The 18,912-nt window shown below is 31.4% G+C and overlaps 2 long non-coding RNA genes across 2 annotated transcripts; one reads left to right on the forward strand and one right to left on the reverse strand.

The window, feature by feature from the left end:
- Positions 1 to 5,157: 5,157 nt before the first annotated feature.
- LOC142239025 (uncharacterized) lies at positions 5,158 to 6,058 on the reverse strand. The gene is made up of 4 exons (XR_012722893.1): positions 5,993 to 6,058; positions 5,545 to 5,610; positions 5,340 to 5,415; positions 5,158 to 5,245 (listed from the first exon to the last, which is right to left on the reverse strand). It is a non-coding gene; the product is annotated as an uncharacterized LOC142239025 (long non-coding RNA).
- An 8,544-nt stretch (positions 6,059 to 14,602) lies between these two features.
- On the forward strand, positions 14,603 to 15,028 carry LOC142240648 (uncharacterized). Its single transcript, XR_012723342.1, has 2 exons — positions 14,603 to 14,748; positions 14,844 to 15,028. It is a non-coding gene; the product is annotated as an uncharacterized LOC142240648 (long non-coding RNA).
- Positions 15,029 to 18,912: the final 3,884 nt, after the last annotated feature.

Genomic DNA, 18,912 nt, shown 5'->3' on the forward strand with positions numbered 1-18,912 from the left:
TTAGATGAATTCAAACATATCTTGAGTTCGTATCTATTACCGACTCACTATAATCCAAATCTTCCCATACATGTGGCAGCTGACGCTTCATCGCACGGCATAGGCGCTGTGATATATCATACTTTCTCAGACAATAGCATCAAAGCAGTATACTACGTATCACGAGCTCTCACAGAGCCTGAGAAAAACTACAACCAAATCGAGAAGGAAGGATTAGCGTTGATATTTCCAGCGTTTCCATAAGATGTTATTTGGAAGAAAATTCACCCTTCACACGGATCACAAACCATTGTTGGCTATCTTCGGCTCCAAAAAGGGTATACCAGTGTACACCGCAAATCGCTTGCAAAGGTGGGCTCTCATCCTTATCACCTATGATTTCGAAATAAAGAACACCAACACAAACGATTTTGGGCACGCCGACGTTTTATCTCGTTTAATAAGCAACCATGAGAAGCCGACAGATGACTACATTGTGGCATCTATATCGCTTGAAGACGATATTCAACACGATATCAGTGAAGCAATGTCAACTTTACCAATAAATTTCAAATCTATAGTCCAGGCTACTAAGAATGACGAAATTCTTCAAAGAGTAAAGAATTGCGTTGAAAGTAGCTGGCCTGAAAATCAAAAATAAATCGATTCAGACATTCTGTCATATTATAATCGAAAGGACTCTATATCGAAAACAGAAGATTGTCTCATGTTCAATTCTAGAATTATAATACCACAGTTATTTAGACAACGCGTTCTAAAGCAGTTGCATAGAGGACACATAGCAGCAGAAAGAAGTAAGGCTATAGCTAGAAGCTACGTCTATTGGCCAAGAATAGACAAGGATATCGAGGACTACAGTCGAAATTGCAATAGCTGCCAAGTCAACGCAAAGAGTCCTGTCAAGACAAATCTGTGTCCGTGGCCAAATACAACACGTCCATTAGAACGTATCCACATAGACTATGCAGGCCCAGTCAATGGAGTCTATTATCTAATCATCGTGGATTCATTTTCAAAATACCCGACAATCTGTGAAACAACTTCGATTACTTAAACAGCAACAATAAAAATGCTCAATACAATTTTCGCTCAATTCGGAAACCCCGAACAACTGGTGTCGGACGACGGCACACAATTCTGTTTCGCACAATTCGAGGATTGGTGTAAGCATCGAGGTATAAAACATATTAGAACTGTGAGATTCCACCCGAGTTCTAACTTTGAAAAAATCAGAAGGGGAGGAGACGGCCTCTGAAGCACTACAAACATTTCTACAGGTATACCGCTCAACACCAAACCCGAATTCACCAAACCGACTAAGCCGGGCAGAATCGTTCATAGGCAGAAAAATGCGCACAGTCTTTGATCTAATGTCAAAACCACCTACTGTGACATCAGAAATGAACCCGAATTCACCAAACGGACTAAGCCCGGCAGAATCGTTCATAGGCAGAAAAATGCGCACAGTCTTTGATCTAATGTCAAAACCACCTACTGTGACATCAGAAATGAATGTAAAAATGCAGGAACAATATAATCAAAGACACGGGACTAAGAGTAGATCATTCCAACGCGGAGATCTTGTATTCGCCAAGAACTTCCGATGTTATAATTGGAATTGGGTTCCTGGCGAAATAGTCGAAAAAGTTGGAAACGTTGTTTACAATACCCTTATTCAAGTTGGAGACCGCAACATCTTGGCTCATACTGACCAATTACGACTGAGAAGTTCAAATCATCAGAATGAGCCAGACGATAATTCGGACTTGCCATTGGATCTACTTCTTGAGGCATTCAACATTTCACCACCACTATCTAATGAATAATTTACAACGCCTCCAACGTCACCAATTCTCCAGCCAAAGAGGATCACAGTTAGGGACATCCAGTGGAAACGGCATCCAGATCGCCGTAGGCATCTTAAAGGGGGAGATGTTAGGGGCTACCCTACAAATTATATAACCGATATGGCATCAACATACGTTTTTGCTCATATGGCAACTCAAAACATCGAGACTAGTTTTTACGCGCTTTTCTAGAAAACACAAATATATTTTCACTATTGTTTTTCTTATTAACTTACATGGTTAGCGTTAGTGACCTCTCGCATCTCATTTATTAAATTGTTAAATAAAACTATCAATTACAAAACCAATCAAGGGACTTTTATTTTCAACATAAGAGCAGAACACTGTATCAAACGCCTTATGGTGTTTTCTTGTCTTGTAAAAAATGCGCATTTTTTGCATTTTGCCCGGAAAATTAATTTTTGGGTTCTTTTCTAAAAAAACAGGCAAAAGTGCGAAAAGACTTCGAATTAGAGGTGTGCGCGTGAGGGATTTTTCACGCACGCTCACAAATTCAAAATGTCATTCACGCACGATCACGCACGCCTTTTTTAGAATTGCTCACGCTCACGCACGCTCACGAATGAATTCGTAACATTCACGCACGATCACGCACGCCCGTTTTTGAATTGCTCACACTCACGCACGCTCACGAATGAATTCGTAATATTCACGCACGATCACGCACGCCCGTTTTTGAATTGCTCACACTCACGCACGCTCACGAATGAATTCGTAACATTCACGCACGAAGGTTTTTATTGATTCACGCTCACGCACGTTCACGAACCAAAATCCTGCAAAGATAAACACTCACGATTGCAGAATAGTGACTACCGCACGCTCACGACGGGAAATATCAACTCACGAACAACAAACTTATTCACGCACACTCACGATTCGAAAAAAAACTACTCACGCACGTTCACGAACAATGAACGTACTTCCACACACCCACGATTCATAAAAAACTATTCACTCAAGCTCACGATGTAAAATGCAACTCACGCACGTTCACGACATACGAAACTTACTCACGCACACTCACGATTCATAAAAACTATTCACGCACGCTCACGATGTAAAATGCAACTCACGCACATTCACGATTCATAAAAACTATTCACGCACGCTCACGATGTAAAATCAACTCACGCTCGTTCACGACTATTATACTTACAAAACAAACGAAAAAATGTAATTCACGAATGAGTACGAACTTAAAAACTTACTCACTCTCGCTTGTGATACAAATGAGCTACCCACACAAATTCGCCAAAATATTTCTAATTAAAAATCTGAAGTTGAAGACGTACTCAATTAAAAAATTAACAGATACAATTAACATTTTAATCAAATCAAAATATAAACTCAATTAAAATTGCTCACACTCACGCACGCTCACGAATGAATTCGTAATATTCACGCACGATCACGCACGCCCGTTTTTGAATTGCTCACACTCACGCACGCTCACGAATGAATTCGTAACATTCACGCACGAAGGTTTTTATTGATTCACGCTCACGCACGTTCACGAACCAAAATCCTGCAAAGATAAACACTCACGATTGCAGAATAGTGACTACCGCACGCTCACGACGGGAAATATCAACTCACGAACAACAAACTTATTCACGCACACTCACGATTCGAAAAAAAACTACTCACGCACGTTCACGAACAATGAACGTACTTCCACACACCCACGATTCATAAAAAACTATTCACTCAAGCTCACGATGTAAAATGCAACTCACGCACGTTCACGACATACGAAACTTACTCACGCACACTCACGATTCATAAAAACTATTCACGCACGCTCACGATGTAAAATGCAACTCACGCACATTCACGATTCATAAAAACTATTCACGCACGCTCACGATGTAAAATCAACTCACGCTCGTTCACGACTATTATACTTACAAAACAAACGAAAAAATGTAATTCACGAATGAGTACGAACTTAAAAACTTACTCACTCTCGCTTGTGATACAAATGAGCTACCCACACAAATTCGCCAAAATATTTCTAATTAAAAATCTGAAGTTGAAGACGTACTCAATTAAAAAATTAACAGATACAATTAACATTTTAATCAAATCAAAATATAAACTCAATTAAAATTTGAATTGATTTTGTCCGAAAAACTTAATTCATTTTTAATTGAGGCAATCAATGATTTATAGTGTTATTGTTTACTTATTTTATTTTTTATTATATTATAATTACATATATTATAATTATACTATATAGAATTATTTTTTCAGATCTAAGCCAAAATTTAATGAACCAATGAAACCAATTATTTCTGAAAATTGTTAATTTTATATTTGGAAGTATGTTTTCAATTTAAAAATGTAAAAATGTTCAATCATTATCTTAGTTGGCTTTATTATTTATTTTGATTAACAAGTTAATTTTATAAGTTAATTAATTAATTGATTACGTTTTCAATTCCAATCAACTTTTCAATTGGAAATATTTTACTGATATTTTTTCGTGTAAAGAAAAAATCCAACTATAATATAATCAGAAACATAAGAAAGTGTAAACTCTTGTAAAGTTACCATAAATTATTTCATCGAAGAAACCAATAATTATAAATAAATAAACAATACAATAAATAATTATTGCCTCAATTAAAAAATTAAGTTTCGACCACAACCAATTAAGTAATTCATTGAAAGTGCCGGAAGAAATCAATTATTGTTTAATCAAATAAGGCTTCTTGTTTCTTATTAATTCTGTGAGTCATATCTAATCTGTGGCAATATCTAAAAATAAAATGCTGCTTATGTTTAAAAATGTAGTCAAAGATCATACACTGAAAACACAGTGAACCCTTTTCCATTGCAAAATGAACTAAACTGTAGTAATATTGACCATGATTTAGCCCTTAAGATTTTTTTCAGCTTGTCTAGTTTATAATTTTCTTAAATTTTAGTTCATCTATAACATTGTAGTTTAGTTCATTTTTACAACACCATAAGATTTATATACCCCTACCAAGTTAAAAAGTCAGTATTATTTTGTTTTACTTGCTTATTTTGTGGGAAACCCGAAAATAAAAATTGGTTAACAGTCTCTTTAAAATGTCGACGACTAAACTATTTTTAAATCAATCATTCCACAGTACAGAGAAATTAAATAATTAAAGGAACAACAAACCGTTTTACTATTATGAAAATTTTCATACATTAAAATTAAACTTTCTTTAAGCAAAAGTATTTTGTTATAAAAACTTATGATGAAAGTTCTTAATACAATGTTTTTGTGAATAAAAATTATGACCACGTGGAACAGAGAGTAGTTCATTTGAACCCGCTGTTTGGACATTTTGACTTATCCTTTTTTTATTCATCGTAGGTAGTTTTTTTCACATATCTTGCTGGAAAAAATGGAAACAAAAATGAAAATTGTTAAAAATTAACACCATGTAATGAAATATAATTTTTAATTCTTCATTTTAGCTTGTAACTTACCATATTTGGGGCATTTTATCAAATGGTGTAAAGAATTCAACTTTTCTTTGGAAAACGTATCTCATAAAATTTGTACCTGAAACAATTAGAGAAATAATGAAGTATTCTAAATAATCTCATAAAACTGTGTTGTTATCGATGTGAAGGATATAATAAAATAAATATTCTAGTTGAAAGAAAGCCAAAGTTTTAATATAAAACTTACCAATTCTCTATTAAATTGTACGCTGAGGGGAAATATAAAAAGTTGTCCAAATTTATTTGGGTTACTCTGAAATTAAATATTAAATAAAATTATTAAATAAGTTTTCAAAAAATCTAATGAAAAAAAAATAATAATATGCATTAAAAACCAAATATTCTTGATAACCCGAGACAGTCATCATTCGTCAAAATGACGACACGTAATTTCATTTTCGATTTAAAATGCATTTTAGTCTATTGGGAAATGGTGAATTTAAGTTATACTAATTCGACCGTTTTATGAACCAAATTGAATAAGAAAATAAACTCAAGTTTGGTTCACTTTTTCGCTCACGATGAAAATTTTAGCGTCTTGAAATGAGCCGTAGTCAAAATGACGAAGGCTGACGTTAATGTACAAAAAATAAGGATGACTGTCCAGGGCTAAAAGAAAGTTAAAGAATCCTTACCAATTCACTATTAAATTACAGGCAAAGGAGTACTAAAAATTTGTCCAAATGTTTAAGGGGTTATTCTGAAATTAAATATTTGTTTTTACATTAAAAATATTACATTGGTTTCAAAAAATTTGATTAAAGAGATACTAAAATAAGGCATTAAAAACCTGTAATTTTGATGATAAAAAGGTCACAAAAACGTAAATATTCTAGTTAAAATAAAGCCAATTTTTAAAAGAAAACTTACCAATTCTCTATTTTTTATTTGTTCGAATCCACCTGGAGTTGCTCTGAAATTAAATAATGTTTTTACAACAAAGAAAAACATTAAACTGGTTTCCAAAAAAATTAATTAACAAATAATAATATACATAAAAAATATTTTTTTTAAAAGAAAGTCATTTTAAAAAAATACTTACCAATTTATGAATAAACTATACGCTGAGATATAACAAAAATTTTCCAAATTCATCTGGAATTGAATATTAATTTTTTACATAGAATAATAAAAATTTCAATACACTTTCAATTTCAACATATTTTCCTAAATATTCGTAATAACTTTTTTCTAAACTACCGATAAAATATTAATAACTTTCATTTAAAAGGTTTAATAAACAAACACCAATATATGTTTCAAAAATCCAAAATATTCCATGCCTTTATACTCCCTTGTTGCATACCTACTTAAAAGATGCAACAGCCCACGCCAACGCCAACTATACAACTGAAGCATGCCAAACAAAACCAAGCAAAGCCAAAACATTCCTACAACAACAAAAACACATGTGCCTTTATTGAAAACAACACCTCATCCAGCCAAATAAACCATCCGCGAATAACAAACACACACACACACACACAAACCACTAAATGCACAAAAATAACAAACAACCCCACGCTCATGTATACACAACAAAACTCAAGTAACATCATCTTTACATTAATCACATTCCACTATGCCGATAAAGATGTCTGTACTATGCATTAGTTCATCGCATCTGCTGACAATTTACTCTAAGAATAATATTCGTAAAGGCACACCATTTTATGAACGATGCAAAATTTTCATGAAATGTTATCTACCATTTTTGACGAAAATGTCTATAAATTTAATTACATGTGAACTAAAAATATTTCATTGGGTAATTTTTTACCAACAATTATTAACTATAGGAATTGTCAGTAAGAAATTGCTATCCACTTTCAAGTTCATTTTTCGTAAAAAAATATTTTCTCATACAAAAAAATCTTATAGTAAATTGCACTTATTATTTACAAAATACTTTACATTTCACAAGTAGTTTTATAGCATGATAAACGAATTTTTAACTACCAGTTAAGAAATTTTTTAAGGAAATTTCCATCGTATTTTGTAGGCCATGAACTAAACGATTGCTACTTAGAATTTGTAAAATTTCCTTCCGAGTAGTTAATTTTCGTTGAAGATGCGAAAAATGAACTAAAATTCTGGAAAATTCTTGTAATAAATTAATGTAAAAACTTTCTTAAATTTACGAGACACTTTTTTTTCTGTGCGATAATAAAAATTGGTTAACAGTCTCTTTAAAATGTCGACGGCTAAACTATTTTTAAATCAATCATTCCACAGTACAGAGAAATTAAATAATTAAAGGAACAACAAACCGTTTTACTATTATGAAAATTTTCATACATTAAAATTAAACTTTCTTTAAGCAAAAGTACTTTATTATAAAAACTTATGATGAAAGTTCTTAATACACTGTTTTTTGTGAATAAAAATTATGACCACGTGGAACAGAGAGTAGTTCATTTGAACTCGCTGTTTGGACATTTTGACTTATCCTTTTTTTATTCATCGTAGGTAATTTTTTCACATATCTTGCTGGAAAAAAATGGAAACAATAATGGAAATTGTTAAAAATTAACACCAAGTAATGAAATATACTTTTTAATTCTTCATTTTAGCTTGTAACTTACCATATTTGGGGGCATTTTATCAAATGGTGTAAGGAATTCAACTTTTCTTTGGAAAACGTATCTCATAAAATTTGTACCTGAAACAATTAGAGAAATAATGAAGTATTCTAAATAAACTCATAAAACTGTGTTGTTATCGATGTGAAGGATATAATAAAATAAATATTCTAGTTGAAAGAAAGCCAAAGTTCTAATATAAAACTTACCAATTCTCTATTAAATTGTACGCTGAGGGGAAATATAAAAATTGGTCCAAATTTATTTGGGTTACTCTAAAATTAAATATTTATTTTTTACATTAAATAAAATTATTAAATAGGTTTTCAAAAACTCTAATGAAAAAAATAATAATATGCATAAAAGAACCAAATATTCTTGATAACCCTAGACAGTCATCATTCGTCAAAATGACGACACGTAATTTCATTTTCGATTTATAATGCATTTTAGTCTATTGGGTAATGGTAAATTTAAGTAATACTAATTAGACTGTTTTATGAATTTTTGTTTTATACTAATTAAAACCAAATTGAATGTGAAAATAAATTAAAGTTTGGTTCACTTTTTCGCTCACGATGAAAATTATTGCGTCGTGAAATGAGCCGTAGTCAAAATGACGAAGGATGATGTTAATGTACAAAAAATAAGGATGACTGTCCAGGGTGAAAAGAAAGTTAAAGAATCCTTACCTATTACTATTAAATTACAAGCAAATGAGTACTAACAATGTTTCCAAATTTTTAATGGGTTACTCTGAAATTAAATATTTGTCTTTTACATTAAAAATATTACATTGCTTTCCAAAAAAAATTGATTAAAGAAATACTAAAATAAGGCATTAAAAACCTGTAATTTTGATGATAAAAAGGTCACAAAAACGTAAATATTCTAGTTGAAATAAAGCCAATTTTTAAAAGAAATCTTACCAATTCTCTATTTTGTAAATTTGTTCGAACCCATCTGGAGTTGCTCTGAAATTAAATATTGTTTTACAACAAAGAAAAACATTGAACTGGTTTCCAAAAAAATTAATTAACAAATAATAATAGACATAAAAAATATTCTTTTTAAAAGAAAGTCATATTAAAAAGATACTTACCAATTTATGAATAAACTATACGCTGAGATATAACAAAACTTTTTCACATTCATCTGGAATTGAATACTAATTTTTTATATAGAATAATGAAAATTTCAATACACTTTCAATTTCAACATATTTTCGTAAATATTCATAATAACTTTTTTCTAAACTACCGATAAAATATTAATAACTTTCATTTAAAAGGTTTAATACACAAACACCAATATATGTCTCAAAAATCCAAAATATTCCATGCCTTTATATTCCCTTGTTGCATACCTACTTAAAAAATGCAACAGCCCACGCCAACTATACAACTGAAGCATGCCAAACAAAACCAAGCAAAGCCAAAACATTCCTACATCAACAAAAACACATGTGCCTTTATTGAAAACAACACCTCATCCAGCCAAATAAACCATCCGCGAATAACAAACACACACACACAAACCAATAAATGGACAAAAATAAAAACAACCCCACGCTCATGTATACACACAAAACTCAAGTAACATCATCTTTACATTAATCTCATTCCACTATGCCGATAAAGATCTCTGTACTATGTATTAGTTCATAGCATCTGCTGACAATTTACTCTAAGAATAATATTCGTAAAGGCACACCAATTTATGAACGATGAAACGTTTAACTTAAAATTTGCATAATTTTCATGAAATGTTATCTACCACTTTTGACGAAAATGTCTATAAATTTAATTACATGTGAACTAAAAATATTTCAATGGGTAATTTTTTACCAACAATTATTAACTATAGGAATTGTCAGTAAGAAATTGCTATCCACTTTCAAGTTCATTTTTCGTAAAAAAATATTTTCTCATACAAAAAAATCTTATAGTAAATTGCACTTATTATTTAGAAAATACTTTACATTTCACAAGTAGTTTTATAGCATGACAAACGAATTTTTAACTACCAGTTAAGAAATTTTTTAAGGAAATTTCCATCGTATTTTGTAGGCAATGAACTAAACGATTGCTACTTAGAATTTGTAAAATTTCCTTTCGAGTAGTTAATTTTCGTTGAAGATACGAAAAATGAACTAAAATTCTGGAAAATTCTTGTAATAAATTATTGTAAAAATCTTCTTAAATTTACGAGACACTTTTTTTTCTGTGTATAATACATGAAATTATAATACTACATGAAACAATTGACTTCGTTATAAAGAATAGCGATAGATACGGCTTTTTTTGCTGTAGAAAATGTCTTGAATGCATAGAAAAAAATCTTCCGTCCGAATGGTTGTCCTCGATATATCTAGCAAGTAAACCGGGCCCAAAATTACGTTAAATTGTGTGTGTTGTTGCATTCTCCCTAAATCATACCATTCAAAACAGATCATATTACTAGTGCGGTTTAAATGGGAGCTATATATAACTAAGGACCCATATGGAAATTTGCTCTTCCGGAAGCCAAATATGGGGGCCTATTTGTAATATCATCCACCTACATAAATAACAACTACTTATACCAAGTTTTATATCGATAGCTTGTTTCGTTCGGAAATTAGGTTTCAACATGCGGACCGGCATCGCTAGATCGAGTTTCACCACGACCCAGAATATTATTCTGTATGAGAACAGTATTTCAATGTCTTACAACCGGAATGACAACGTCAGTTATACCCCAACACATTATTCAGAATTTTTCGATATAAAAATGAAAGCAGTATCGATACTGGACATTTTGCTTAATATGCGTCATATATTTCAAATAGTTCATTGAGTATACTATGTTCATAGGATTTAAAATTTAACCCCATGAAACTACATACATGTTAAAAATTTTAGTAAAATATACTTGAGTAAATCTTACTTTTTAAAGCTAATTATTAAAAAATAAATTTTAGATGCGAAACATGAATAATGAAAATGTTGTTTTTAATAAAATCTAGTATGAAGTCCAATACAATTTCTAATTTTTAGTATTTCAGATATTTCATACATACTTTTTATCGTGAGCAAGACATTTTTGTAGATATAAAATTTGTCGTGAGCGTGAATAGGTTCGTGAAGGTTTCATTTCTCGTGAGGCTGAATTAATTCGTGAATGTGAATTTTTGCGTGAACGTGAATTTCATCGTGAGCGTGAATTTTTCGTTAATGTGAGTTTCTTCGTGAACGTGAATTTTCTCGTGAGAGTGAATTTTTCGTGAACGTGGATTTTCTCTTGAGAGTGAATTTTTCGTGAACGTGAATTTTTTCGTGAACGTGAATGTCATCGTGAGTGTGAAGTTTTCGTGAATGTGAATTTCTTCGTGAGCGTGAATTTTGTCGTGAGCGTGAATTTTTCTTGAATGTGAATTTTTTCGTGAACGTGAATTTTGTCGTGAGCGTGATTTTGAAAAAAATTTACTCACGCACATTCACGAACAGAATTTGATGTTCACGCACGACACATTTTTGTTCAGTCCCATTCACGCACATTCACGTTATTTGGTCAAAATTTCATTCACGAATCACGTGAATCACGCGTGTCAAGAAAACTTCGTGTCACGCGCACCTCTATTTCGAATTCTGCTGTGCAAATAGCGACACGGATAGAGACAAATTGCGAACACCATTAGGTTAGGTTAGGTTATGTGGCAGCCCGATGTATCAGGCTCACTTAGACTATTCAGTCCATTGTGATACCACAGTGGTGAACTTCTCTCTTATCACTGAGTGCTGCCCGATTCCATGTTAAACTCAATGACAAGGGACCTCCTTTTTATAGCCGAGTCCGAACGGCGTTCCACATTCTAGTGAAACCACTTAGAGAAGCTTTGAAACCCTCAGAAATGTCACCAGCATTACTGAGGTGGGATAATCCACCGCTGAAAAACTTTTTGGTGTTCGGTCGTAGCAGGAATCGAACCCACGACCTTGTGTATGCAAGGCGGGCATGCTAACCATTGCACCACGGTGGCTCCCATTAGACAAGTCCAATGCTACGTGCAATGTTGGCTGTTAATTCACACAACGCAGTGGTCGTACTCCTGTCCGAGCGGAAACCATGCTGATGTTCTGCCAACATTAGATGTTGTGTAAAGTGCGGCAGTAGAATAGCTTCCAAAATCTTCGTAGCGGGAGAAAAAAGAGTAATTGGTCGGAACAACCTTCCCAATTTTCCAGATGTCTGGTATTTCGAGAGTGTTGAGACAAACATTGAAGGTATGGGCCTGGAATCTAACTCCATTCTCTCCAATGTGTTTTAACACCCAAGCCATCTGGGCCAATTGCTGTGGAGCTCTTGGCGGCCTTTATCGCCCGGAGAACATTATCCCGACTGATGACCATACTTAATTCATTTGTAATGTGAATTAAGTAATAATTTATTTATTAAACTGATTTTTGTGAATTTATAACACAAAAGTGGATCTGATTATTATTTAAAAATGTTATCTGATGATTGATAAAACAAAGTATAACATGGAGTTGTATTTCCATAATAAACTAGCCGCTCCCTACTATATGGTAGAATATAAATAATGTACATACACAGAAAAAAAAGTGTCTCGTAAATTTAAGAAGATTTTTACAATAATTTATTACAAGAATTTTCCAGAATTTTAGTTCATTTTTCGTATCTTCAACAAAAATTAACTACTCGAAAGGAAATTTTACAAATTCTAAGTAGCAATCGTTTAGTTCATGGCCTACAAAATACGATGGAAATTTCCTTAAAAAATTTCTTAACTGGTAGTTAAAAATTCGTCTGTCATGCTATAAAACTACTTGTGAAATGTAAAGTATTTTCTAAAAAATAAGTGCAATTTACTATAAGATTTTTTTGTATGAGAAAATATTTTTTTACGAAAAATGAACTTGAAAGTGGATAGCAATTTCTTACTGACAATTCCTATAGTTAATAATTGTTGGTAAAAAATTACCCAATGAAATATTTTTAGTTCACATGTAATTAAATTTATAGACATTTTCGTCAAAAATGGTAGATAACATTTCATGAAAATTTTGCAAATTTTAAGTTAAACGTTTCATCGTTCATAAACTGGTGTGCCTTTACGAATATTATTCTTAGAGTAAATTGTCAGCAGATGCGATGAACTAATGCATAGTACAGAGATCTTTATCGGCATAGTGGAATGTGATTAATGTGAAGATGATGTTACTTGAGTTTTGTTGTGTATACATGAGCGTGGGGTTGTTTTTATTTTTGTTCATTTAGTGGTTTGTGTGTGTGTGTTTGTTATTCGTGGATGGTTTATTTGGCTGAATGAGGTGTTGTTTTCAATAAAGGCACATGTGTTTTTGTTGTTGTAGGAATGTTTTGGCTTTGCTTGGTTTTGTTTGGCATGCTTCAGTTGTATACTTGGCGTTGGCGTGGGCTGTTGCATCTTTTAAGTAGGTATGCAACAAGGGCATATAAAGGAATGAAATATTTTGGATTTTTGAGTGTTTGTTTATTAAACCTTTTAAATGAAAGTTATTAATATTTTATCGGTAGTTTAGAAAAAAGTTATTAAGAATATTTAGGAAAATATGTTGAAATTAGAAGTGTATTGATATTTTTATTATTCTATGTAAAAAATTAGTATTCAATTCCAGATGAATTTGGAAAATTTTTGTTATATCTCAGCGTATAGTTTATTCATAAATTGGTAAGTATTTTTTTAATATGACTTTCTTTTAAAAAGAATATTTTTTATGTCTATTATTATTTGTTAATTATTTTTTTTTGGAAACCAGTTTATTGTTTTTCTTTGTTGTAAAAACAATATTTAATTTCAGAGCAACTCCAGATGGATTCGAACAAATTTAAAAAATAGAGAATTGGTAAGTTTCCTTTTAAAAATTGGCTTTATTTCAACTAGAATATTTACGTTCTTGTGACCTTTTTATCATCAAAATTACAGCTTTTTAATACCTTATTTTAGTATTTCTTTAATCGAATTTTTTGGAAACCAATGTAATATGTTTAATGTAAAAACAAATATTTAATTTCAGAATAACCCCTTAAAATTTGGACAAATTTTTTTTTAGTACTCCTTTGCCTGTAATTTAATAGTGAATTGGTAAAGATTCTTTAACTTTCTTTTAACCCTGGACGGTGATCTTTATTTTTTGTACATTAACGTCATCCTTCGTCATTTTGACTACGGCTGATTTCAAGACGCTATAATTTTCATCGTGAGCGAAAAAGTGAACCAAACTTGAATTTATTTTCTTATTCAATTTGGTTTTAAGTAGTATAAAACAAAAATTCATAAAACGGTCGAATTAGTATAACTTAAATTTAACATTTCCCAATAGACTAAAATGCATTTTAAATCGAAAATGAAATTACGTGTCGTCATTTTGACGAATGATGACTGTCTAGGGTTATCAAGAATATTTTCTTTTTTATGCATATTATTATTTTTTTCATTAGATTTTTTGAAAACCTATTTAATAATTTTATTTAATGTAAAAAATAAATACTTAATTTCAGAGTAACCCAAATAAATTTGGACAACTTTTTATATTTCCCCTCAGCGTACAATTTAATAGAGAATTGGTAAGTTTTATATTAAAACTTTAGCTTTCTTTCAACTAGAATATTTATTTTATCCTTCACATCGATAACAACACAGTTTTATGAGTTTATTTAGAATACTTCATTATTTCTCTAATTGTTTCAGGTACAAATTTTATGAGATATGTTTTCCAAAGAAAAGTTGAATTCCTTACACCATTTGATAAAATGCCCCAAATATGGTAAGTTACAAGCTAAAATTAAGAACTAAAAATTATATTTCACTACATGGTGTTAATTTTTAACAATTTTCATTATTGTTTCCATTTTTTTCCAGCAAGATATGTGAAAAAATTACCTACGATGAGTAAAAAAAGCATAAGTCAAAATGTCCAAACAGCGGGTTCAAATGAACTACTCTCTGTTCCACGTGGTCATAATTTTTATTCACAAAAAACATTGTATTAAGAACGTTCATCATAAGTTTTTATAATAAAGTACTTTTGCTTAAAGAAAGTTTAATTTTAATGTATGAAATTTTTCATAATAGTAAAACGGTTTGTTGTTCCTTTAATTATTTAATTTCTCTGTACTGTGGAATGATTTATTTAAAAATAGTTTAGTCGTCGACATTTTAAAGAGACTGTTAACCAATTTTTATTATCGGGTTTCCCACAAAATAAGCAAGTAAACCAAAATAATACTGATTTTTAACTTGGTAGGGGTATATAAATCGTATGGTGTTGTAAAAATGAACTAAACTACAATGTTATAGATGAACTAAAATTTAAGAAAATTATAAACTAGACAAGTTGAAAAAAATCTTAAGGGCTAAATCATGGTCAATATTACTACAGTTTACTTTATTTTGCAATAGAAAAGGGTTCACTGTTTTTTCAGTGTATATAACATGAAATTTAAACACAAATGTTAACAAAATAAAAGCTTTATTTGGTGAATTATATTTTACAATCGTTTCATTTGTACTGGGCATCGGGATAATAAACACAAAACATAATTTAAACAAAAGGAGGCACAGCAATTGATGTTCCAAAACAAGCATTAGCACTTCAACCAACATGTATAGTACCGAGGTAGCAATGAATGCAATCACAAGAATTAATTGCTATGTTCCAAAAAATAACATGCAGCACTGTAAAATTAGTTTTTTTAATTCCAAAGATATTTGTAAAATAACTTCGCCTGCTTCTTCTTTTTCAAATTATTTATTTTGTATGCGTGTGTGTGTAAATCGAGCCACTAGTTGCGTATGTATATGTAATCATTTCGTGACAGTCTGCGATGTTGTCAATACTTTTCGACGAAATAAACGCAAAAAAGTCCCAAAATGGCTGTTTTTTCCCCTCAAAATATATTGTCAACACTATCATTTTTCAACGCGAAACAATGATTGAGTGGAACTTTTTTCGCACCAACAAACAGAGTACCGGCCTTTAGTGGGGTTGGTCGAATACCTAGTATTCATACACCAGTACTGGTTATCGCATTTGCGCATTATTTTATAAGTCAATGTTATTTGTTTTAATAAAATTAATAAGTTGTTTTAAGTCGGCAGTTTCCGCATTTTTGAGTAAAATTGGTAAGTTGGAAAATTTTTTTAAAGAATTTGTAGTTCTTTCTGGTTTGTTCAAATTTGTTGCAGTGAAATATAAGATGGTGTTCATTTTCAAGGACGTTGCAAGTATTGCTGTCAATTAGTTTCATATTAAAACAAATTGTTTTGAGTACGTATGCCCAGAGAGTAGACGGTTGATAAGTTTTATGTTAAGGTAGGTACTATGTTCGGTTTCCGCAGCGAAATCCCATACAAAATCAAAAATGCGAAAAACTACCGAAATATTTTTTCGTTTGTGGTACTTTGTTTTTTTTTTCGAGTTGAAAAACTGACATAAAGCGCATAGTCCCTAATTAGGTCGTGTTAAATCCTTCCATATGTTGAGATTAGTTAGTTTGAAAACATGGCGCCATTTGTAATGTGAATTAAGAAATAATTTATTTATTCAAATGATTTGTGTTAAATTATAATGCAAAAGTGGTTCGCGTTGTTATTTAAAATTGTTATACGATCGATTGACGAAATAAAAATAACATGGAGTGGTATTTTCGTAATAAACTAGCAACCACCATCTAGCCGCCCCCTACTACATGATTGAATAGAAATAATGTATATAACATGAAATTTATAGAAAAATGTTAACAAATAAAGCTCTATTTAGCGAAGTTCATTTTACAATCGTTCCTTTTTACTGGGCATGGGGATAATAAACACAAATCATGCTGTCATTTCATGGTAAATATAAAGGAGGCAGTGCTATTGATGATGCAGTACTATGGTTGCAACGAATGGAATCACAAGAATAATTTGCTATGTTCCAAAAATAAAATTAGTTGTTCTGAACAAAGTTATACAAAAAATAAATGGTAAATGTTTATGCCACATAAATAAAAAGTTATACCCTATACAGGGTTTTATAATTTAGTGCATATGTTTGCAATACCCAGAAGGAGACGAGATAGGCACATGGTGTCTTTGGCAAAAATGCTCAGGGTGGGTTACTGAGTCGATATAGCCATGTCCGTCTGTCTGTGAACACATTTTTATAATCAAAGTCTAGATCGCAATTTAAGCCCAATCGACTTAAAATTTGACACAATTATGTGTTTTGGATGAGAATAGAACCCTATTGATTTTGGAAGAAATCGGTTCAGAGTTAGATATAGCTCCCATATATATCGTTCGCCCGATATGTACTTATATGGGGCCAGAAGCCAAAGTTTTACCCCAATTTGGTTGAAATTTTGCACTAGGAGAACAATTAGTAGTATAGTTTAGTGTGCCAAATTTTATTGAAATCGGTTCAGATTTGGATATAGCTCCCATATATATCATTCTTCCGATATGCACTTATATGGGCCCAGACGCCTGAGATTTACCCTGATTTGGTTGAAATTTTGCACTAGGATTACAATTAGCAGTAAAGTCAAGTGTGCTAAATTTTATTGAAATCGATTCAGATTTAAGTCCCGATTTGGACTTATATGATCACACAAGCCATAGTTTTAGCGCAATTTGCTTAAAATTTTGCACTAGGAGAACAATTAGTTCAGATTTAGATATAGCTCCCATATATATCTTTCGCCCGATTTAGACTCATATGACCAAAGAGGCCAAGTTTTTACTCGAATTGTGTTGAAATTTTGTACAGGGAGTAGAATTAGCTTTGTTGCTACACGGATGAAAAAGACTGTTTTTCATATGTTTGGCTATAAACATTATAGGTTTGGAACACAAATTTTTAAACACAATATTTTTGAGTGCAAGCATATAATGTTCATAAACTAGCATAACATGTTTGGGACATATATGTTAATATGTTAGAACATATTATGTTTGGGACATAAAATGTTTGTAAATATAATATGCTTGGATGCAAACATATATTAATTTAGAAATAGCCTATAAACATATATGTGTTTAGTAGCTTGGAGCGCTATTTAACAGGGAGCGATATTGAATTAAGTTGGTGGTTGTTGCTTGTTATTACAAAATTAACATTTTATTTTCCCTTGGGCAATTGATCAGCTACTTCTTTGATCCTTACAAACTGTGTGGTCCGCTGTTCGAATCACCGTCCGGCAAAAGGTAAAAAATAAATAAATAAAATTTTGAGCACAATATTGTTTGGGAGAATTTTTTTTTAAGCATATAATATTTTTGGGTGCAAAATGCTTCCAAACATATTATATGTTCACATAATAACATATTGTTTTTTGGAAGACAACATTATTGAATTTGGATGCAAAAATACAAAATGTTTGGAACTTAGACTACCCAAACATATATTGTTTAGACCAATATGCTTTCAAACATATTATATATTGGAAGAGATCAAACATATAAATGTTTGGCAATACCCAAAAATGTATATGCTTGAAGCAAAATATGTTTGGGAGTATATGTTACAGAAGCGATTTTTTGTGAGCGTGTATGCGTGCCAAATTTGCTTGAAATCGGTTCAGATTTAGATATAGCTCCCATATATATTTTTTCTGATTTCGAGAAAAATGGTCAAAATACATTGTAAAATCGTCACTGTTAGTCGAAAACTTGTAAAAATAACTCAAATTGAACCGACTTAAATTTGAAGTCAAAAAATTTCTAAGAAGTCTTAAATATATTGTCGGTTCAGATTTAAAAGTATGTATATGGGAACATAAACATTTATATATATCACCCAACAAATTTGGAGGATTTCAGATGGTATCGAAAATGTAGATCACAAAGTGGTGCATATATAGTCGGCCCGCCCGACATTAGACTTTTCTAACTTGTTTTTATTTAAATAGCAAAATAATTTTCATGTATTGCACTCATGCTTGCAATC

The sequence above is a fragment of the Haematobia irritans genome, chromosome 5 (assembly GCF_050003625.1).
Source record: "Haematobia irritans isolate KBUSLIRL chromosome 5, ASM5000362v1, whole genome shotgun sequence".
NCBI lineage: Eukaryota > Metazoa > Arthropoda > Insecta > Diptera > Muscidae > Haematobia > Haematobia irritans.